The 23,406-nt window shown below is 45.4% G+C and overlaps 1 protein-coding gene across 4 annotated transcripts in view; it reads right to left on the bottom strand.

Annotated features, from left to right (window-relative positions):
* Window positions 1–23,406, bottom strand: part of LOC134358562 (hydroxylysine kinase-like) — a 43,052-nt gene that overhangs the window by 18,893 nt on the left and 753 nt on the right. For 2 of the 4 annotated variants that reach the window (XM_063070936.1, XM_063070935.1), the window contains exon 1: window positions 2,429–2,738. The exons of 1 other annotated variant lie outside the window; for it this stretch is intronic. The gene's annotated coding sequence lies outside the window, so the exon portion shown is untranslated. Of the gene's footprint in view, window positions 1–2,428; window positions 2,739–23,406 lie in introns of those variants that run through there. One more of the 4 variants, XM_063070934.1, reaches the window with a different exon arrangement.

Genomic DNA, 23,406 nt, shown 5'->3' with positions numbered 1-23,406 from the left:
TAACCAGACTTCTACAAATTTGCAACATAACCTCTTGACTTTTGAACACAATGCCTTGACTAATAAAAGTGAGCTTTCTATAACTTTTCTTAACCACCCTATTGACCTGTGTGGCCACTTTCAAGGAGCTATGAACTTGGATCCCAAGATCCTTCTGCTCAGCAACAGTGTTAAGGGCCTTGCCCTTAAGTGAACTGTCTCCTTGCATTTTCCCTACCAAGGTTAAACTCCATCTGTCATTTCTCAGCCCTTATCTGCAACTGAGCTATATTGTGCTGTATTCTTTGCCAGTCTCCTACACCATCTACAACTCCACAAATCTTGGTATCGTCTGCAAGCTTACTAACCCACCCATCTACATTTTCATCCAGGTCATTCATATACATTACATTCAGCAGAGTTCCCAGCATAGATCCCTGGTGGAACACCAGTAATTACGCAGCTCCATCTTGAAGAAGTCCCTTCAATCACTACCCCTCTATCTTCTATGTGCTAGCCAGTTCTGAATCCAAACAACCAATTCACCACGGACCCCATGTACCGTAATTTTCTGGATTAGCCTCCCGTGAGGGACTCTGTCAAATGCCTTACTAAAATCCATGTAGACAACATCCACTGCCCTACCTTCATCACCCTCTCATCACCTTGTCAAAGAACTCAAATCAAGTTGGTGAGACATAATTTGACCCTCATAAAGCTATGCTGGCTCTCCCTAATTAGGCTATGGGTTGCTAAATGCTCATATATCCTATCCATAAGAATTTTCTCCAGCAATTTCTCCACAACTGACGTGAGACTCATTGGTCTATAGCTTCTAGGATTTTCTTTTGTTCCCTTCTTAAATGGAGGTACAACATTAGTCACTCACCAGTCTTTCATGACCTCAGCTGTACCTAGGGAAGACATGAAGTCAATGCCCCAGTAACCTCGTCTTTTGTCTCCCTCAATAACCTGGGGTAAATCTTACCAGGCTCTGGGTCTTACCCATTTTAATACTCATTAGGAGGCCCAACACTTCCTCCTCCTAGACCTCTAAAGACCCTGACATATTTATGCACATGGCACTGACCCCCTGGTCCTCCATATCCTTTTCCTTGGTAAATACTGAAGTAAAATACTCATTTAAGGACATCACTCACATTCTCTGCATCCAAGCAAATGTTCCCCCCCCCTTTATGTTTGAGTGGCCCACCCTCTTCCTAGTTATCCTCTTGCTCTTGATGTACAGAATGCCTTGAGATTCACCTTAATCCTACTTGCCTAGGACTTCTTATAGCTCTTCCTGGTTTTCTTAATTCCCTTCTTGAGTTCTCTTCTGGTCTCTTTATAATCCTCATGTGCTTCATTTGATCATAACTTCTGAAGCTTTACATACTTTTCCTTTTTCGTCTTGACTAAATTCATCACCTCGCTGGACATCCAAGGTTCTCTTACTGTTCTGTCCCCCTCATTCCTTCTAACAGGAACATACCTTTCCTCTCCTCTGTGAAACTGATCTTTTAAAATCCTCCAAATATTTGATGTGGACTTGCTAGAGAGGGTGTTCCCAAGTAACTCTTCTTAGTTCCTGCCAAATGATCTTGTAATTTCTCACACTCCAATTTAACATTCTCCTGCAATTTCAAACTATCCTTATCTATAGCTCTCCTTAAAGCTAAGGAGTTGTGGTCTCTGTTCCTTAACTACTCACCCACTGAAAGGTCTGTCATCTGGCCTCTACGTTCTGGTCCGATCCTTGCCTTATTGACCTGGGGTTCAGGTTCCCAGCCCCCTGCAAAACTAGTTTAGACCCTCACGATTACCATCAGCAAACCTCCCAACCAGGATATTGGTTCCTCTCCAGTTCACGTGCAACCCGTCCCTCTTGTATAGGCCGCCCCTTCCCCAGAAATGGTTCCAAAGATCCAAGAATTTATAACACTGCCCCCAGGGCTCTCTCCTCATTCATCCGTGCTAGCATTCCATTCCTACCTCACTCGCCTTTGGCACTGGGAATATTCCGGAGATTACCACCTCGGAGGTCCTTGTCCCTAACTCTCTATACTCACTGCTTTCGGCCTCTTCCCTTTTTCTGCACAGGTCATCCGTGCTAATATGCACCACTACGTCCGGTAGTTCGCTCTTCCCCGTGAGAACATCCTGCAGCCTCTCCGATACATCCTGAATCTTGCACCAGGGAGACATCTTGGTGTCTCCTTTGCAGCCATCTACAGCTTTGGTTGGAGCAATCAAGCTTTGAAACAAACCTTAATGCCTTTAAAATTGGAACTAGTTTCTCATTGGCTATTTCATTTGCTTTAAAATACTGCTGAATTAGCTCAGTACCCATATTCCAATTATCTTTTGTGTGATCAAATAAGCCATTTTTTCCCCAGTATAGCCAGCCAAACCTGCTTTTTCTATATGCTTATAATGACCTGGTACTCACTCCTTATGAACTTTCCTTCTCTTTATGAACCCGTGAATCCTTCCGTTTTCTGCCTTGTTTTAAAAACTCGATCGTGTCCTCCCTTCCGAAGAAACAGCCCGTGCTCAATTTTTTTTTGCTCTTCAAAAAATCTCGCTGTGCTTGAACGGGTAGGTAGCCATCTCGGGTTCAATTTAAAAAAAAATACCTTGTCGCCAATGTTACATTTGGTAACTTCAAAACATTAAACTAATTCAAAGGAAGACACGGAAGTCCGAAATCAGGATCTAACTTTACGTTTAATTTAAACGGGGCGTGATCGCGTGATGACGTAAAAACTCACGTTTTTATACGTGTAATTTATAATGGATTATTTAAATTTACAAGAATGAATGGTTCGGAGGATTGCGTGCCTCACTGACCCGTGGAACGATGAACGGCAGTGGTGAAAGGATGGTGGAATTCTGTGCCGTGAACAATCTGGCCGTGTGAGCGACTCACTTTCCGTACCACCCGACATCGTGCTCGCCCAACGGACGCGACAAGAACCAGCCTGACCATTTGACGCCCAGTGGCAGTTGGACACGAACCTTGCAGGATGGAGAGGTGACTAGCGGAGCAGGTACAGGACGTGATCTTCCATTTCGCGCACATCTGCCCTCAGCCCGACCTCCTGTCACCCCACCAGGGATAGGGTTCGCCTTGTCCTCACTTACAACCCCACCAGCCTCCGTGTCTGTACATGATCTCCGTAACTTCCGCCATCTCCAACGCGATCCCACCACCAAGCACATCTTCCCCCATTTCCCGCTTTCTACAGGGATCGCTCCCTACGCGACTCCCTTGGCCATTTATCTCTCCCCACTAATCTCCCTTTTGGCACTTACCCTCGCAAGTGGAACAAGTGTCACACCTGCCCCTACACCTCTTCCCTCACTAGCATCCAGGGCCCCAAACAGTCCTTCCAGGTGAGGTGACACTTCACCTGTGAGTCTGTTGGGGTCATCAGTATCCCATGCTGCCAGTGTGGCCTCCTGCATATCAGTAAGACCCATACTAGATTAGGAGACCATTTGGTCAAGCACCTACACTCCATCTGCTAGAAAAAGCGGGATTTCCCAGTTCCACTTCCAATTCCCATTCTGACATGTCAGTCCATGGCCTCCTCTACTGCCATGATGAGGCCACATTCAAGTGGAAGAACAACACCTTATATTCTTTCTGGGTAGCCTCCAACCTGATAGCATGAACATAGATTCCTCAAACTTCAGAAAAACGACCCCCCTCTCTTTTACCATTCCCTATTCCCTTTCACCTCTCTCGCCTTATTTCCTTCCCCGCCCATGACCTCCCTTGAGTGCTTTCCCCTCTTCCCTTTCTTCCATGGCCTTCTGTCCTCTCCTATCAGATTCCCCCTTCTCCAGCCATTTTATTTCTTTCACCAATCAACTTTCAAGCTCTTTACCCCCCCCCCCCACCGTTTTGCCTGTCATCTACTACCTTGTATTTTTCTCCCCGCTCTCACTGTCTTATTCTGACTGCTCATCTTTTCTCTCCGGTCCTAATGAAGGGTCTCTACCCAAAACGTAGACTGTTTATTGACTGTTTACTCTTTTCCAATGATGCTGCCTGGCCTGCTGAGTTCCTCCAGCATTTTGAGTGTGTGTGGCTTGGATTTCCCACATCTGCAGATCTTCTCTTGTTTGTGAAGGGAATAGATGGATATGGACTGCGTGCAGTTTAGACTGGCATAATAGTTGATAGAGACATAGAGGGCTGAAAGTTTTTTTCCTGTGCTACACTCTTCTGTGTTCATCGGGGACTCAGTTCCAACACTCCATCCCCCTCAGCTTCAATTTCCAGCATCGGCATATTTTCTCTTGGTTGTGACAGGAAGTGATCATTATCTTGTCGTAGCAGTGAAGAAACTCAAGCTGAGAGGCACTGGGACCAGACCACAGGTACAATGTCATTTTGGTGTTGAGAAGCTGAAGGATACCAGTGTGAGATCTGCCTTCACTGTTTAGCTTAAGAACAAATTCCAGGCCTGCAAGGACTTGACGAGGATGTGTCTGCAAGACAAGGTCGACACAATGTGGGAATGGATTGTCTCAGTCTTCAAGAAGAGCAGCAGGGATTGTCTAGGACACAGAGCTGAAAAGAACAAAATATGGATACAGCAGGAGAATGGACAGCCTTAGAAGAAACTTTTAGATGTAATGTCAACATGAGTTCAGGTAAAACTTCAACGAGCGTACACTGAAGCCAACAAAAAGTGAAATGACTTGTAAGGAAAGATAACAATCTATATCGTAAACCTTTTGGAAGTCGCTGAAGCAGCAGCCAGTCGAGGTGATCTGGAAAATATATACAAGATTTCAAATTTGGTATGCGGAAATTTCCAGGCCAGATCCAGTGGTCCCATGAGGGATAAAAATGGTCTGCTTTTGACAACTGAGAAAGAGCAAGAAGCGTAATTGACAGAGTATTTCAGCAAACTACTGAATAGACCACCAGCAGGTGAAAAACCTAACATACAAGAGTCAGCAGAGGACCTTGACATCGACACAGATCCACCCAAGAAAGAAGAGATTGTCACTGCAATTAAATCATTAAAGACCAGTAAAGCTCCAGGACATGACAATTTGAACGCTGAACTGTTCAAAGCTGAACCAAAAGTTTTAGTAGCCACTGTTTATTATAATCTGAGAACGAGGACAAGTACCCAAGAACTGGACAAAGGGAGTCATTGTAAGGATCCCTAAGAAAGGAGTGCCAGGTGATTGCAATAACTGGTGTGGCATCACACTTCTGTCAGTGACCAGCAAGATTCTTGCCAAAGTCATTGTCCCAAGGATTGCAAATGCTGTCGATGTGTGTTTGTGGAAAGAGCAAGCTGGCTTCAGGAGGGACAGAGGCTGTGTTGACCAGATCTTCATGCTGTGTAACATCATAGAACAGTGCGCAGAGTGACAGAGGCAACTGTATTTGAATTTAGTGGACTTTGAAAAGTCTTTCGACAGCATCCACAGGGAGAGCCTCTGGTGAATTCGCAGATCATGCTGTGTCCTTTCCAAAATTCTCCAGCGTATCCAGAGTTTCTATGCTAATTTCACCTGCACAGTTGAGCTGCAATTTGAGTTTTGAAGTCAAGACAGGAGTTAGGCAATGCTGTGTGATATCAACAATATTATTTAACCTGGTGATTGACTGGGATATGAGGCAAACAATGAATGATAAGCAGAGACGTATTAAGTGGACTCTATTCTCTACTTTAGAAGACCTTGACTTTGCAGATGATCTCGCATTACTTTCAGGTACATACCAGCACGTGCAAGAGAAAACTCCGTGCCTGTGTACCTTTAGTGGACAGGTTGGACTTGGAGTCAGCCAGAGAAAGACTGAGACCATGGCCCTCAAAGTAGAATTTCCTCCTCCCACCAAGGCATACGACATCGACTTACCCGGCACTGGCAGATTCACCAATCCAGGCAGCATCATTCAGCGGAATGGTGGGACCAAGGATGACGTGAAGTGCAGACTCTAAGTTAGAAACTTCTTCAGATCAATGAGCAACATATGGGGATCAACCAAGTACAGCGTCCACACCAAGGTGAAGCTGTACCAGAGCTGGTTCTGTCCACAGACTTGTACGGATCAGAATTCTGGAACATGATAGAGAATGACTTGGCCAAGGTGTTGTCATTCCACACCATGAGCCTCTGGAAGATCTGTTGTATTTTCTGGCCAAGAAAGATCTTCAACCACACCCTACTCCTTCAGTGTCACCAATCATCATGAGGAAACATTGGACATGGATTGGACATGTGATGAGAAGAGAGGCCAAATCCATCAGCAAGACAACACTTCATTGGGACCCCTGAAGGGTGGAGGAAATGCAAGAGACCAAAGACAACTTGGCATCGTACCAAGGAGGCAGAAGTGAGGATCCTGAACCACACAATAGAGAAGATGGCCAAGGACCGTCAGATAGCCAGTGGCGTAATCCAGGCAGCATCCTTTGTATCACACACAAAATGCTGGAGGAACTCAGCAGGCCAGGCAGCATCTATGAAAAAGAGTACAGTCACTGTTTCGGGCCGAGACCCTTCGTCAGGACTGGAGAAAAAGGGATGAGGAGTCAGAGTTAGAAGGTGGGGGGAAGAGAGGGAGAAACACAAGGTGAAAGGTGAAACTGGGAAGGTGGGGGCTGAGGTAAAGAGCTGCGAAGTTGATTGGTGAAAGAGATACAGGGCTGGAGAAGGGGCAACCTAATAAGGGAGGATAGAAGGCCATGGAAAAAAGAAAAAGGGGGAGGAGCACCAGAGGGAGGCGATGGGCAGGCAAGAAGATATGGTGAAAAAGGGAAAATGGGATGGAAAATAGTGAAGGGGGGGGGCATTACCGGAAGTTTGAGAAATCAATGTTTATGCCATCAGATTGGAGGTTACCCAGACGGAATATAAGATGTTGCTCTTCTAACCTGAGTGTGGCCTCATTGTGACAGTAGAGGAGGCCATGGCTGGACATGTTGAAATGGGAATGGGAAGTGGAATTAAATTGGGTGGCCACTGGGAGATCCTGGTTTTTCTGATGGATATAGAGTCAATACTCAGCAAAGTGGTCTCCCAATCTACATCAAGAAGTACCGATATACAAGAGGCCGCATGGGGAGCACCGGATACAATAGATGACCCCAACAGACTCACAGGTGAAGTGTCATCTCATCTAGAAGGACTGTTTGGGGCCCTGAATGGTAGTGAGGGAGGAAGGGTAGGGACAAGTGTAGCACTTGTTCGACTTGCAAGGATAAGTGCCAGGAGGGAGATCAGTGGGGAGGGATGAATGGACAAGAGGGTCGTGTAGGGAGCAATCCCTGTGGAACACAAAAGGCAGGGGAGATGTGCTTGGTGACTGGATCCCATTAGAGATGGCAGAATTATGTGCTGGACGCGGAGGCTGGTGGGGTGGTAGATGAGGACAAGAAGAACCCTATGCCTGGTGGGGTAGTGGGACGATGGGGTGAAAACAGGCGTGTGTGAAATGGAAGAGATATGCTTGAGGGCAGCGTTGATGGTGGAGGAAGGGAAGCCCCTTTCTTTGAAGAAGGAGGATATATCCTTCATCCTGGAATGAAAAGCCTCATCCTGAGAGGAGATGCAGCGGAGGAACTGCGGGAAGGGGATGGCACCTTTACAAGTAACAGGGTGGAAAGGTATTATCCAAGTAGCTGTGAGAGTCAGTGGGTTTTCAATAGGCACTAGTAGATAAGCTGTCTCCAGAGAGATCGAGAAAGGAGAGGGGGATGTCAGAAAAGGTCATCGGTGCGGGATGGAGAGACCTTGCCAGAGAAGTAGGCACAGAGATCGAGGTGACGGAAGAAAAACTCAGTGTCACGGTGGGCACGGAACTCGCTGAGGTGTGGGCGCAGGGGGACAAAGGTGAGGCCCTTACTGAGGACAGAACGTCCTACCCCATAGAGGGGAAGGTCAGAGGGAGTGGTGAAAACTGGCATAAATGAGAGCTGGGATCGGAGGGGGGAAGAGGTTTGGTAGTATCAGAGGAGAGGGAAGGGTTGGGGAGTTCAGGGAAAGTGGGGTGAGAGGAAGATGGAGTCTCCGAGGGCCCAAGCGATGGCAGTGGGACCTGAGAGACACGGGATTACGGAGTGGTGGGGGCGGAAGTGGAGGAGGGGAGACGGGCTCCAGCGGCAGCGCGTGAGGACCCAGCCTGGCGGTGTTGTCGGTCATGGCTAGAGTCGGTGGCAGCCGGAGTCGCGGTCTGGTGACGCCCGTGCCTGCCGGCGTCAGAGACGGCAGGTTCTGAGGTCTGTAGACAGGCGATCTTCTGATCCTTGCAGGACGTGAGAAAGTCGAAGAACCAGCGATTGAAAGCGTGGATCTGACACAGGATAAAGTAGCGGGCAGGTCAATTGCAGGCGGCAGAGAGAGAGAATCCCGGAGTTGTGGAAGTGACTGGGAAAGGGACCTTTGTATGCTTCTTCTGCACCCTCTCCAAAGCTTCCACACGAAGTGACCAGAATTGCACACAATACTCCATGTGTAACTTGACCAAACTTTTATGCAACTGCAATATAACTTACTGACTCCTAAATTAAATGCCCCGACAAATGAAAGCAAGCATGTCACTTACAGACCTTAAAAGGCCTGCCCACAGCTGGTGGGTGGAGAGTGCGCGAGAGGTCTTGCTCCCTGCTTTTGGCTTCATCACGGCCGAGAACTGTAGAGCACACACTCCAAGTGCGGAGAATGGAGGAGGGCAAGGACGTAAAACTAGACAGACCCTTTAGTGTACTGGCCCTGATTCCCCCACCTATCTCGTCTGCAGTCACCTCAAACCAACAAGAAGTTGCAGGGACGCATGTCAACTGAGGAACAGAAAGGTCTTGAGGGCAAACAAGGTCCTTGCCAGAACCTCTACGCACAGTTTCACAACCTCATATCGGAGAGAGAGACAAGCCAGGGACGCCAGAGATGCTGTCATGGTGACTATTTCAAGGAAGGAGACAAATCCATTCGTATTGACCTTACTGTCTACCAGAAGGAAAATCATTACCCAGATATTTCTCAACTACCTGTCCCAATGGCCAAAGAGCAGCTCCCTGAATTGCAGTCTGGATCCCATCTGGTTAAAGACATGATATTCACCATACAATAGCTCTGAATAAAATGCACAGTTCTGAATGAAATGTCTTTTTTAGCATTTTGGTCACTAACTGTAGATAAGCAGACAAAGAGTGACAAACAACCATGTTATTAGGGACAACTGTTCACCCACCCTTTAATGCCAATATGTAATCAATCAACCAGGTGCAATAACTCAATGCATTAAAGCATACAAATATGGTCAAGAGGTTCAGTTGTCGTTCAAGGCGGGCTGGTGGGTTGGCTGAAGTGGTGGCTGGCTGGGTTGGCTGATTTCGGAGTGGGCGCTTGTGTGAATGTGGTTTGGAACTTGTTGAGGGAAAGAGAGCGGAGAAGGAGCGGGAATCGCTCGAAGAGGATTATGCGGGTCTGGAAATGGCGGACAAGGTGGTGGGGGGAGGATAGGAATTCAGGAGCAGAGGCAGGCAGCTGGGGAGAAATGGATTATTGTGAAGGGAGAAATAAAGGGAATGAGGATATAGTGAGGGGACAGATGAATGAAAACTGAGACAAAGGGTAAGAAAAGAATAAGAAATGACAGTGGAGAGAGCTCTGAAAGTGAGGAAGGTGAACAAGTTCAGAGAGAAGGTGTTGTCATAATTAGGTTTAATGAGAAGGTTCAGGGACACATGAAGAAAATTAACCCGTTTATGCTAACAACAACTCTGGCAAATAAGATAGGGGAAGTAGTATTTGTAAAAGTCCTTAATGATGGCAAACTATTGGTAAGATGTGCGAATGAGGAACAACTTGAGAAAGCACTCAAGCTAAAAGAGATAGGAAAATGCAAGGTGGAATACACAGGGAGGGTGGGAGCACAAAATGGCGGTGGATATAAAGCAGTGATCACGGAGGTACCAATGAGTATAAATATGGAGGAATTAAAGAGGAATATCAAAGGAGGAAAAGTAATGAATGTTCAAAGACTGAAAACAACAAAGGAGGGAGTGAAAAAGTAAAATGAAACAGTATTGATTGAATTGAAGAAGAAAGAGTGCCAAGGAAGGTGTTCCTGGGTTTCATGAGTTACCCAGTAAGGGTGTATGTGCCAAAGCCATTGAGGTGCTATAATTGTCAAAGGTTTGGACACATAGCTAAAAACTGTAAAAGGCAGAGGAGATGTGCTAGATGTGGGGGTGATCATGAATATAGAAAGTGCGGAACAGAGTGCAACCAAAATGCTGCAATTGTGGAGGAACTCATACTGTGGCATATAGTGGGTGTGAGGTTATGAGATGGGAGAATAAAATTCAAGAAATAAGAGTGAAAAGGAAGATCACTTATGCAGAAGCTGTAAGAGTGTCAAGAGAACAGAATAATGCTCCTAATGAACAGGGAGCAATAGGGATATGAGAGATGCAGCAAAGAACAAATGACAGGATTTATGTAGACAAAAAGGCTCTAGTAACATTCATTGCAGGAGTGATTAATAGTACGGCTGAGGTAAAGTCAAAAAGTGACAAAATTCAGCTGGTGGTCAAAGCAGCAGTGAACCATTTAGGGTTAGTAGGACTGACATGGGAGGAAGTGAGGGAGAACCTCACTAATCAGTCAAGCCAGGAAGTGTCATGAGTTGGTTAATACTAATTATGGTGATTCTTTTGCAATGGAATGCAAGGAGCTTACTGGCCAATAGCCAGCAATTCAAGCACTTTATAAAAAAAATAGTTGTAAAACCAGATGTAGTGTGTATTCTGGAAACTTGGTTGAAACCAACTTTAGACTTTGTGGTATATGGGTATACAATGATAAGGAAAGATAGAAATCTAGGGGGAGGAGGGGGTTGTGCTATGTTAATTAAGCAAGGTTATACCATATAGGGTACTGGAAGAAGGAGATGATCAGGAATACATAGTGGTGGAAGTGTGGGAGAGAGCGGAGGGAGTGGTTATAATTAACTACTACAATCCGTGTAAAAAGTTGGATTTGGACAGCCTATTAAGGATACAAGGACAAAACAGACATAAAGTAGTGTGGTGTGCAGATTTCAATGCTCACAGCACAATATGGGGGGATCCAATTACAGTTTCAAATGGAAAGGTAATTGAAGATTTGATGGAAGAAAGGGATTTGGTGTGTATGAATTGAGATGCAAGCAATTTATTATTTTTATCTCCAGACATATAAAATTGGCTCTTTAACTTAAGCAAATAACCTTCAATGGGATGAGTTAATAACAGGTTATATTGTGATTGAAGTTCCACCCTTTGTTTAAATAAATCAGTATTGGGGGAAATTACGTAAATATTATCTAAATCTTTAATTTGTTTTGAAATTCTATCTAATTCTGCTTTAGTTTGTTTTTTAAATTTAGCTGAATAAGAAATAATCTGACCACATAAAAATGCTTTAAATGTATCCCATATAACTAATTTAGACATACCCCCATATCATTAAACAGAAAAAATTCTTTTATCTGGGTTTCAATGAAACTGACAAAGTCAGAGTTTTGCAGACATGCGCCAAGGTGGGCGGGCAAGAATGACATCATCAAATTCAAAAGACAAACTCAGAGGCGCATGATCAGATATAGCAATAGCGTCATATTCGCAAGTTTTAACACTAGGCAAGAATATAATCGATCCTCGAATATTTTTTATAAACGTGTGAGAAGAAAGAATATTCTCTATTGTTTGGATGAAGATACCTCCACAAATCAATCAACCCAAAATCAATCAAAAAGGAATTAATAAATGACGCGGATCGATTTGGAAGTTGCTGATTGGTTGAGCTCTTATCAATCATAGGATTTAAACAGCAATTAAAGTCCTCACCCATTATGAGCATATATTCATTTAAGTCAGGCAGTAAGGCAAATACCTTTTTAAAAAAAAGGATCATCTAAGTTAGGACCATACAAATTAACCAAAATAACTTTTCTGTTACAGATTGTCCCTTTAACAATTAAAAATCTACCATTAGAATCTGATTCAATATCCTCTTGAATAAATATATTAGGTTTAATGAAAATAGACACGCCTTTTGTCTGAGAAGTAGAATGGAGTTGTAAACCATTTCACCATCTAAAAAATCTATTTTGATCTCCCGCCCTGATATGTGTCTCTTGAGCAAAAATTATATCAGGTTGGAATCGGTTAATAATTTTACAAGTCTTCTTTCGTTTAATAGGATGATTCCAACCACGTACATTCCAACTTGTTATATTAATCCATTTGAACAGCATACTATAATTTCATTCTACTTTATACGTGCACAAAGCACATAGCAATGCAGGATGATCAAAGATGGCGGTGATGAAGAATACAACCAAATAGAAAACACACATGCTCCAGAACCACCCAATGGGAAAAAACTAACTCTAAACCCACCCACCCACACCCAGAAACCCGAAAAAGGCAAGCGATCTACGATAGAATTCAAAGCTGCTGACGGCTCTGTCTGTGTTTTCTTTCCCTCCCCCCAGTTAGTAAAAAAGTAGAGTGACCTTGTGAAAAAGACAATAAAGTCTCAGGAAAAAAAGGTATTTACATTCCATCGGCTAATAAACAAGAAAGAACCAAAATAATGTTATCTCTCAGAGAGAAAAACGAGCGCCATGTTTAATTTAATATTAATTCCCTAAAGAAGCTTTAAATTCAATTATAAAATGTTATAATAAAACAGAAAAAAATATAAAAAGCCCTATTAGTAGGAAAAAACTACCAGTTAGCTACCATTAAATTAAAGGAACAAATCGCCTTATCTTCTTCCCTCAGTCATAAAATGTCCAGAGATCATTTGAGCAGAGACACTTAAACCATAAATCTTTCCAAAGGAAAACCAATAACATGCAATAAAGAACAACTCCCCGTGTTCTTTAATTAGTCTCTCGATGAAATATACAAGTGACCTTCATAAATCTTCTTTCCAAAATGCGAATAATATAGAAATAGCCAAACAGCCTTTCAGATGGATCATTCAGCAGTGGTGTTGGTGACAGTGGCAGGTAAAGCCTGAACAAAATCCAGTGCAGCTTTTGGATCAAAAAAAGTACGAGGAGGAGAATTAGGAGGGAAAATTTTAATTCTTGTCGGATACCTCAAAGACAGAAAAGATTCTTATCATATGCTTGTTTCATTACCAGGCCAAATTTTGATCTTTGTTCCATTATCTCTCTTGGATAATCTTCGTAGAAGCGGAGCTCAGATTCCATAAATCTAAAAACTGTTTTCTTGCCTGTCGCATTATTTGATCTTTAATTTTAAAGTGATGAAAGCAAACCAGAACAGATCTTGGTTTACTAGAGTCCTTCAATTTCGAGATAAACGCCCTGTGTGCCCTGTCTATAGTAGACGGCTTTGATAGAATGGTAGGAAATAAAGTGTGGAAAAGCTTACCAAAGTAAGCCGTTAGATCTCCATCTTCAGTTCCTTCCTGCAGCCCAATAATTCTTATATTCCTTCGTCGAGACCTAGGTTCCAGGTCTATAATCTTATTTTGATATCTTTCCAAACGAGTTGTAGCTTCAGACAACTTTTGCTTAGTTATCTTCAATTCCTCTTCATGTGTAATAACTTGAGGTTTCAGGTATTTAAGTTTTCCCAGAAATGACTTCATTTTGTTACTATTCTTTTCCAGTTGGTCTTTAATTGATCCATTCTGATCCTTATTTGAATTCAGTGTCCGAACGATATCTTCAGCCCACGATGGCATTTCATCAGATCTTTCCTTTTGCACCTTTCCTTTCCCATTACCTTTATCACTAGGTTCAGGTAAATTCTTCCCACTTCTTGTAGACATAGACATATTGATCGCCCTCAAGAATCAACAAGTAAAAATTTTAAATTCAAAGCTTAAACTAGGGGGAAAGAAAGAGAACTAAGAGCAGCAGAAAAATACTGCTACTCCATTAGCAAACAGGGGCAGTTCTCCAGTGTGTGTGAATGATGGTAGAGGAACAAGGATAGACATAATAACAGGAACTGACTCAGTGTTAGATATTACGTGAGTGTCTAATACCTTGGCTGGAGTTAGTAACTGGGGAGTTTGGACTGCTTCAACAGTAGTCAGTATTCACTACCCAGTTTTATGTTCAGTTGGTGAAAGAGTTGAAGTAAGATCAGGTGGTGGAATCCCAAGGTGGATGTTTGGAAAAGCAGACTGGGGTAAGTTCCAGAAGTTGAGTGAAGAAGCATTGACAAGGATTGACATTTCTGGAAATATAGATGAATTAAACAGTCAGGTGACTTCAGCAATTATTATGGCAGCAGAAGGATCTATACCCAGGAGTAAAAATAGGATGAATAGAAAACTGGTACCATGGTGGACAGAGGAATGTTGTCAGGCTGTAAAAGACAGAAATAGAGCATTCAGGCTAGTTAAAAGAACCCATAATATGCAGCATTTGGTTCAATATAAGAAAGCACAGGCAGTGGTGAGAAGAACTGTACGTCAAGCTAAAAGGGCAAGTTGGAGGAGTTTTTGCAACAAAATAGGAAGAACAACACCTGTGGGAGAGGGATGGGGAATGATTAAGAGAATGGGGGGAGATAGATGTTACAATGGGGGGCATTGGGAATGGACTCAAATGCAAGACACAGACACCGAAGTACAAGGAACAGGACTTGACTAGAGTAGGGACGTGACAGGATACAGACAAGGAGAAGGGACAAGAACGCAGACTTAGGCTTGGACCCCGAGCCAGAGACTGGACAAGGACCCAGAACCTGAGTCTTGCCTCGGGCTCGGGCCCCAGAACCGGGCAAGGACATGACATGACTGCAGGACGAGAGGCTGGGGGTCTTGAGGCCTAAGGCTTGGAGAAGGGCTTGGGGTCCGGAGGCCTGAGGCTTGGAGACGGGCTTGGGGTCCGGAGGCTTGGAATGCGGAGGCTGACAACTTGGAGGCTGGAGCTCAGAGACAGACTGGGAATTGTACATCAACATAGAGCCAGGACTTATACTTAGACAAGCCGGTACTCAACTTCATCTCCACACCAAGGTGGGACTGGACCATCCATCAGGTAACAGCAGAACAGCCCAACAGAGGCAAAGACAAGACAAGACAAGACAGGTCCCCCCGCAGGGCAATGGCAGAATGGCCTGACTTACCCCACGGAGGCGGGGACAAGAAGAGGCAAACACCGAAGAACGACAGACAGTTCCATCTCTGCATTGGCAATTGGACTCAACAGTGACGCAGGTGAGCTATCCAGGCAGAGGGTCAGGCAAGGGGGGAAGAGACAGGGAGGGGAACAGGACAGTCCAGCAGGGAATCCCTGGTTTGCAAAGGTATTTATGCCTCAGCCCCAAAACGCGAATCATGTGCCCACAACAGAAACTGGGGAAAACCAGAAACCCCGGAACAAGGAACCACGGACTAGACTGTGAACCAGAACACGGACCCACGGACCGGACTATGACAATAGAAGGGAATGGGAATTATCCAGTAATGATCCATATATATATTTATATCTACACACACATACCTTATTTCAGTCTCTAACCTTAACACCGAGTCCATGGAATTCCTTCCCTTCCTAAAACCACTCTGATAACTTGCCAGCATTCTCCTCTTCTCAAGCTCATACGATAACCTTTCTGTTATCATCCTTTCCATTATCTTGCATATATTTGATGTTAATGCTGTTGGTCTGTATCTAGTGGGTTTTGATGGATCCTTGCCAGGTTTCCTTATTGGAATTACTACTGCTTCTTTCCATGCACTTGGTAATCTTCCCTCCTCCCACACTCTGTTATAAAAATGCAGCAACTTCAAGAGCGCTCCTTCTCCTAGATTTTTTAGCATAATATAGCATATCAGATCTTTCCCTGGGGAGGTTGGTCTCGACCTCTTTATTACTCTCACCATTTCTGCCAATGTAAATGGATCATTTGTCCAGGCAAATAAAGAATCAGTAGTTGCAGTGTTTTTTGACATTGAAAAACCTATGATATGATGTGGAAGGAAGGATTATTAATTAAACTGCACAAGATGAGGGTTGGTGGGAGAGTTTTTAATTGGATTAAAGATATTTTGTTTGGTAGAAAAATTCAAGTTTGGATTGGATCAGAATTATCAAAACAGTACATAGTGGAAAATGGCACACCTCAAGGTAGTGTGATTAGCCCGTTACTTTTCATTATTATGATCAATGATGCTTATGCTTTCACAAAGGTACCAGTGGATATAGGTAGGTCACTGTCTGTGGATGATGGGTCCTTGTGGAAAAGAGGCAGGAACATGGAGCATATGATCAGGAAACTACAAGAAGCAATTGATGAAGTGGTGGAGTGGGGTTATGATTGGGGATATAGATTTTCAGTAGAAAAAACTCAAACTGTATTTTTCACCAGGAAAAGAATTGAGGTAGGGAAGAAGTTAAGGATGTATGGGATTGAATTAGAAAGGGTTGGATCATTTAAATTTCTGAGAGTTATATTTGATTCACGATTAACATGGGGAGACCATATCAGGAAAGTTGAGGAGAAATGTAAAAAAGTAATAAATGTGATGAGATGTTTGACGGGTAGGGAATGGGAAGCAAGTTGTTCAGCGTTGAAGAGAATGTATGTGGCTTTAGTAAGATCTGTGTTGGACTATGGAAATATAGCATATGGATCAGCAGCTAGGTCTCTTATAAGGAAACTGGATGAAATTCAGGCTCAGGCTTTGAGAGTGTGCAGTGGGGCTTTTAAAACATCACCAGTATCAGCCCTACAGGTAGAAGTGGGAGTAATACCTTTGGAACTAAGAAGTTTGCAATTGATGGCAAACTACTGGGCTAATTTGCAGGGGCACAATGATTTTCATCCTGCAAAAGGAGTGTTGCAGGAGTGCTGGGAAAATGGGAGGTTTCAGAGGGATAACTTTAGTTGGGTAGGGAATGGTATTGCTAAAGAATGTGGGGTGTTTGATCTAAGGATAAGTCCTTCAGTAGTTTACCTGGTTATAGCTCCATGGAAGCTTGTATGGCCTGACATAGACTGGCATTTGTTAGAGGTAAAAAGGAAAGGAAAATATAAAGCTGATTTGGTAAGTGCATTTAACTGTCATGTGATGGAAAAGTGTAGTGATTATACTCAGATTTATACGGATGGTGCTAAGGAACCTGAAACAGGAATGACAGGGTTTAGGGTGGCTATACCAGCAAAGAAATTGGAATTAGCAGAAGAACATCTAATAAGTTAGGGGTGTTTACAGTGGAGATGCTGGCAGTGTTGGTTGCATTGCAATGGATGGAGAAAGCTAGACAAGTCAAAGTGTTGATATGCTCTGATTCATCCTCAGTTCTAGCAAGTTTAAGGTCTTTTCACTCAAACAGTCGGCAAGATGTACTTTATGAAGTCCTTCAGTCAGTCACAAGAATTGCAAATCAGGGAGGTCAGGTAAAATTTCTATGGGTTCCAGCACATGTACGGGTGAAGGGGAATGAGAGGGTGGATGAGTTGGCAAAGAGGGCGTTAAAGAAAGAAAATATAGAAATGTAAATTAGGATCAGTAAAGCAAAGGTTAAGTGCGTAATCTGGGAAAAAAATCAACCAAATGTGGCAAGAAAGATGGGTCAGGAAGGGGAAAGGGAGGCATTTATATCAAATACAAAAGAGTGTTGCAGGTACTAGGGTAGGTGGTGGAAAAAGAAGAGAGGAAACTGTGTGGACTAGGTTAAGGCTGGGGCACTGTGCATTAAACAAAACATTGAAAATGATAGGGAAACACCAGACAGGATTGTGTGAGGAATGTCAGGAAGAGGATTCAGTAGAACATGTAGTTCTGTGTTGCAGGAAGTATGGTATACAGAGAGAGATGATGAGAATTAAACTAAGGGAGTTGCGGGTGCAGGAATTCACATTAAAAGGGTTGTTGGGCGTGGGTGAGAGATCACAGGTTAGGGTATTTTTAGCTTTATTAAGGGGTACAGGGGTTTTTTATAGGATATGATAGATAAACAGGAATAGGGTACTAGGATGGCCAAAGATGGGAGGATAAAGTGTAGGTTAGGGTATGTGTGGCATGCGATTGGGTGAAGGGATTTAGAATGTAAGTGTATTGGTGTATTGCACACTCCGGAGCAGAAGGTGGCAGTAATGCACCATTAAGCTGGGTGCCAACCGCCGTAAAACAAGACGGAGAGAGAGAGAGAGTTGTCGTTCAGGTGTTTCTGTTCACGTTCTAAAGTTTCAAATTGTAGGTTGGACATTCTTCTGAAGATTGGACAACATCTGTTGAGGCTACAGGGTTTGGGCTTGTGTATCCAGTTTTTATAGGCCCCTACCCATGTTGGTGTTGAAGGAAATGAGGTGGCAGATAATCTAGCCAAGCAATCACTTAAAAATGAGGGTATAAATGTGGTGGTGCCTTTGCATATGGGGAGGTGAAAGCCGTAATTTAAAAAGGCCGTTTGAACACCGTGGCAATGAAGTTGGGACAAGCAGAAGAAAGGACGGCATTTATATAAAATTCAGCGGATGGTAGGAACCTAGCTGGAAGATGGGTATAAAAGAGGGAAGAAGTTGTACTTACTTATTTACATTTTGGACATAGTAGGTTCAATAATTTCTTGTTCAGAATTTATAAGCATGACATGGGCACTTGTCAAGAAATGGTGCAGCATACAGTGTATTGATGAATGCAGTTCCTACGAGGTGCAAAGGAAACATCTAATTGCTAAATTGACATCTTTGAGACGGACACAGTTTAACATGCAATGTTTGTTCGGATATCACTGCCATCGTAATGTATACAAGTGCATGTTTGGCTTTATGAAAAGCATTAGGTTTTTTGATATTATTCTTGGGGAGGAATTTAGTGAGCATATTTCCTCTCTCTTTGTTCCTCACTCCAATTTATAAGGTGCATTACTGCCACCTAATGTTGGTCCACCAAGCATCCTTCTCCCTTGCCACCAAAGGAAAAAGTAATTTAAGTGGGTGGACTAGATGGTGTCTGTGACAGTGTATTTGGTAGATCTGGACATTTTACTGATGACACCAGAATAAAATTGCCAATGACAAGTCATCAGATTCATATGTCCTTTGGTGAAGGAGGCTTGCTGTGTGTATCCTACATGTTTAGCTGGTGATATTAGTCCTTCAATATTTGATTGACCCTTGGCTGGAGGCTGAGTTCAGACTGCTTTCAGCATTGTACATCTTGTCACAAAGGGGTGCTGGGAACGGACCCAAATGCAAGACACAGACACTGAAGTACAAGGAACAGGACTTGACTAGAGTAGGGACGTGACAGGATACAGACAAAAAGCAGGGACAAGAATGCAGACTTGGGCTAGGGCATGGACAAGACAGGGAACCCAGACAAGGAACTATGCACTGGAGCTTGGGCTTGGGCTCTGAGCCAGAGACTGGACAAGGACCCAGAACCTGGGTCTTGCCTCGGGCTTGGGCCCCAGAACCAGGCAAGGACATGACATGACATAATGAGACTACGGGACAGGATGTGGCTGGGGTCTAGAGGCTTGGGCCTGCAGACTGGGGTCTTGGCCTTGAGGCATGGAGGCTGGGGTTCTTGGGGCTTGGCCAGGGATTTGGGACTTGGCCTGGGGTCTTCGAGGCTTGGCTTGGGATCTTCGAGGCTTGGGTTCTTGGAGCTTCTCCTGGGCAGGATGCGGAACTTCACCGCACAGAGGCAAGGACAGGGAGTGACGGACCCAACCGCAGGGTAACAGCAAATGGCCTGCTTATCCGACAGAGGTGAGGGACAAGAAGGGATAGAACTAACCGCAGGGTAATGGCAATCGGCCTGGCTTTCCCGACGGAGGCAAGGGACAGGAAAGGAGCTCAATCCAGGGTGGCTCTGAGTCTCGGGGCAGCCAGCAACCTTGGCTGGCTATAGAAATGGCCAAATCTATACCACGATGACTACTCCAACGAGTGGCAACAAGGCTCCATGAAGCAGAGGTCCTCCAACCAGGCCTAGAGATCATGAATGGTTTCACTATCCTTCCATCAGCAGGTTGCTCCAAGGGGGACTGACAAGACAAACCAACTGTTCACACTCAACCCCAAGGCTATTTATATTCCAAGCTCCAAGATGGGAATCAGGTGCTTATGATTAACTCAATCAAAACAAGGGACAGCTGGAAGACCTGGAGTCCTGAGTCCATGGACCAGACCGTGAACCAGAATGCAGACCTCATAGACCGGACCATGACAGTACCCCCCCCCCCCACCACTTCTATGGGAGCCTCCGGGTGACCGAAGAGGCTCTCCAGGACTACGGACAACTTGAGCGGGGGGGGGGAGGGGGTTGGGGGAGGGAAGGTTTCGACACTAGAGAATCCTGGATGGTGAGAGTTCATCTCCAGTGTCTGTGTCACTGGGTCCATGGTTGGCCGGTTCGTTCTGTCACAATGGGGTGCTGGTAACAGACCCAGATGCGAGACACAGACACTGAAGTACAAGGACAGGATTTGACTAGAGTAGGGATGTGACAGGATACAGACACAGAGCAGGGACAAGAATGCAGACTTGGGTTAGGGCATGGACAAGACAGGGAACCCAGACAAGGAACTATGCACTAGGAGCCTGGGCTTGGGCTCTGAGCCAGAGACTGGACAAGGACCCAGAACCTGGGTCTTGCTTCAGGCTCGGGCCCCAAAACCAGGCAAGGACATGGCATGACTACAGGACAGTGTGTGGCTGGAGTCTAGAGGCTTGGGGCTGCAGGCTGGGGTCTTGGTCCTGAGGCATGGAGTTTGGGGTCTTTGAGGCTTCAGTTCTCAGAGCTTGGCTTGGCATCTTTGAGGCTTGGGTTCTTGGAGCAAGGCTTGGGTTCTTGGAGCTACTCCTGGGCAGGACACAGAACTTCACCCCACAGAGGCAAGGACAGGGAGGGACGGACCCAACCATAGGGTAACAGCAAACAGCCTGCTTACCCAACAGAGGCAAGGGACAGGAAGGGATAGAACCAACCGCAGGGTAACAGCAATCAGCCTGGCTTACCCGACAGAGGCAAGGGACAGGAAAGGAGCTCAGTCCAGGGTAGCTCCGAGTCTCAGGGCAGCCAGCAACCTTGGCTGGCTACAGAAACGGCTGAATCCATACCATGATGACTACTCCAACAAGTGGCAACAAGGATCTATGAAGCGGTGGTTCTCCAACCAGGCCTAGAGATCACAAATGGTTTTACTATCCTTCCATCAGCAGGTTGTTCCAAGGGGGACTGACAAGACAAACCAGCTGCTCATACTCAACCCCAAGGCTACTTATATTCCAAGCTCCAAGATGGGAATCAGGTGCCTAAAGGGACAGCCTGAAGACCTGGAGTCCTGGGTCCACAGACTGGACAGTGAACTGGAATGCGGACTTCACGGACCGGACCATGACACATCTAAACATTCCTCATTTCCAGAGACTCTTTACTCTTTCCCGTAGATGCTGCTTGGCCTGCTGAGTTCCTCCAGCATGATCATCTCAGGCAGAGCTGATCATGCACGTACGTACATATATCACTGTATATTAATAAGCATATCAGCTCTTTAACACCCCTTTCACCAAGGTGCTGCCGCATTCTCGGACTCTTCATTCCATCTCTCAGTTATTCCCTTACTGTTACTTAAGCATTTCTTCCTGCTCTACTTGCACTACGATCTGTGCACTGTTTGTGATGGGAGGTCTTGATGAGGATGGTTTGGACCTAAATGCTGGAGTATCCGAGTCTAGGATCCCGAACTGAGCACAATGGTTCGGGCTTACGATTGAACACTGAAGCTCCGCCCAGGTGCTCTCTAAATACTCAATTCGAGGCGCCCAAAACATGACTACCGTTTAGCGGGACGGTCCTGACCCCTTAAAGCGGTCGCACCAGCTATCCATACTCCGGAGAGTTAGAGCGTCTTACCTGGGAAGCTGGCGCGGTTCGTAGCCGGAGCCCTCCCTCTTCGGCCAACTCCTGACGGCCCTGGCTGCTCCGAGAGATGGTGATGGTAGTCCCCAGCAACTCTCCTCGGAACCGAATCCCTCCCAGTCCACGAGATATCCCCGAACCGTGAGTCCAAAAGACTTCTCACCATGAAGACCTGTTTCTCCATCGATAAACCTGGGTGCCGGTGGGGCTGGTGGTGGTGGTGCTTAGGGTGGGTGCTGACAGTTTTTAATTTAAAGATTTGGAAGGTGCGATTGATCTTTCGGGTCTTGGGGAGCTGCAAGGTGTAAGCCACCGGGTTTGCTTCCCTCAGGACTTTGAATGGTCCAACGAACTTAGGGGCCAACTTTCTAGACTCCACCGGAGAGGCAAATCATGAGTGGACAGTCAGACCTGTTGTCCAGGCTGCAAAGCGGGTCCCCGTCTTCTCCTTCGGTTCGCCTTGGTCTCTGCCTTCTGAGGGTAGAGATGGGCAAAATCTCTTACCCTATTCCAATTCAGTTTGTAGTGTTGGACGAGATCTTGGGCCGCAGGAACTCCAATCTCTGCCTCCGTTCCAGAAAGAGGATAAACACTCGAACGGTGACATCCCGCGCGGCGAATGCTGGAAGGTGTTGTGGGCGAGCTCTGCGCAAGTACTCCTTCATCTACCTGGATGATATACGAATCTTCTCGAAGTCCATGGAGGAGCATGTCGCCCTCGTCAGGGACATCTTAAAGAGGCTTCTGGGCCATGCACTTTTTGTCAAGCTGGAGAAGTCCCAATTTCACGCGACAACCGTTTCACCATCTCCACGGGCTCCTTTGTTCGGATTACCGAAGCGGAGGCTGCTCTTGGTTCACACCGGCTCCCGTCTTGGTTTCTCCTAACCCGGACTTTCCCTTCACCGTGCAGGTGGGCGCCTCAGACATCGGAATGGGTGCAGTGTTGTCTCCTTCGGACAGTAACCTACACTCGTGTGCAGTCTGCTCCGGGTGGCTATCCACAGCAGAGAGCAACTATGACGTTAGGAATCGGGACCATCCTGCGGTTGAGGCAGCTTTGGAGGGTTGGGGTTAGGGGATAAGGGGCCAAGAACCCTTTTGTCGATTGGACAGACCACAAGAACCTGGCTTATATTCAGGAGGCTAACAGACTGAATTCCAGACGGGCCAGGTAGTCCTTGTTCTCTAACCGCTTTAATTTCATTCTGATTTACCACCGGAGTTTAAAAAAAACAGAAACCAGATGCCTTGTCCCGTCAGTTTGTCGCACACCCGGGGAGTCTCTTGGGGTCATATACTGTGTCCAGTACAAATGCCACACCTGCCCCTACACCTCCCCTCTCACTACCATTCAAGGCCCCAAACAGTCCTTCCAGGTGAGGCGACACTTCACCCGTGTGTCTGTTGGGGTCATATACTGTGTCCGGTTCTCCGGTGTGGCCTCCTGTATATCGGTGAGACCCGACGTAGATTGGGAGACCGCTTTGCCGAGTACCTACGCTCCAACCGTCAGAGGAAACAGAGTCT

This window comes from Mobula hypostoma, chromosome 18, assembly GCF_963921235.1.
Source record: "Mobula hypostoma chromosome 18, sMobHyp1.1, whole genome shotgun sequence".
NCBI lineage: Eukaryota > Metazoa > Chordata > Chondrichthyes > Myliobatiformes > Myliobatidae > Mobula > Mobula hypostoma.
This window is presented reverse-complemented; position numbering and strand designations above follow the sequence as displayed.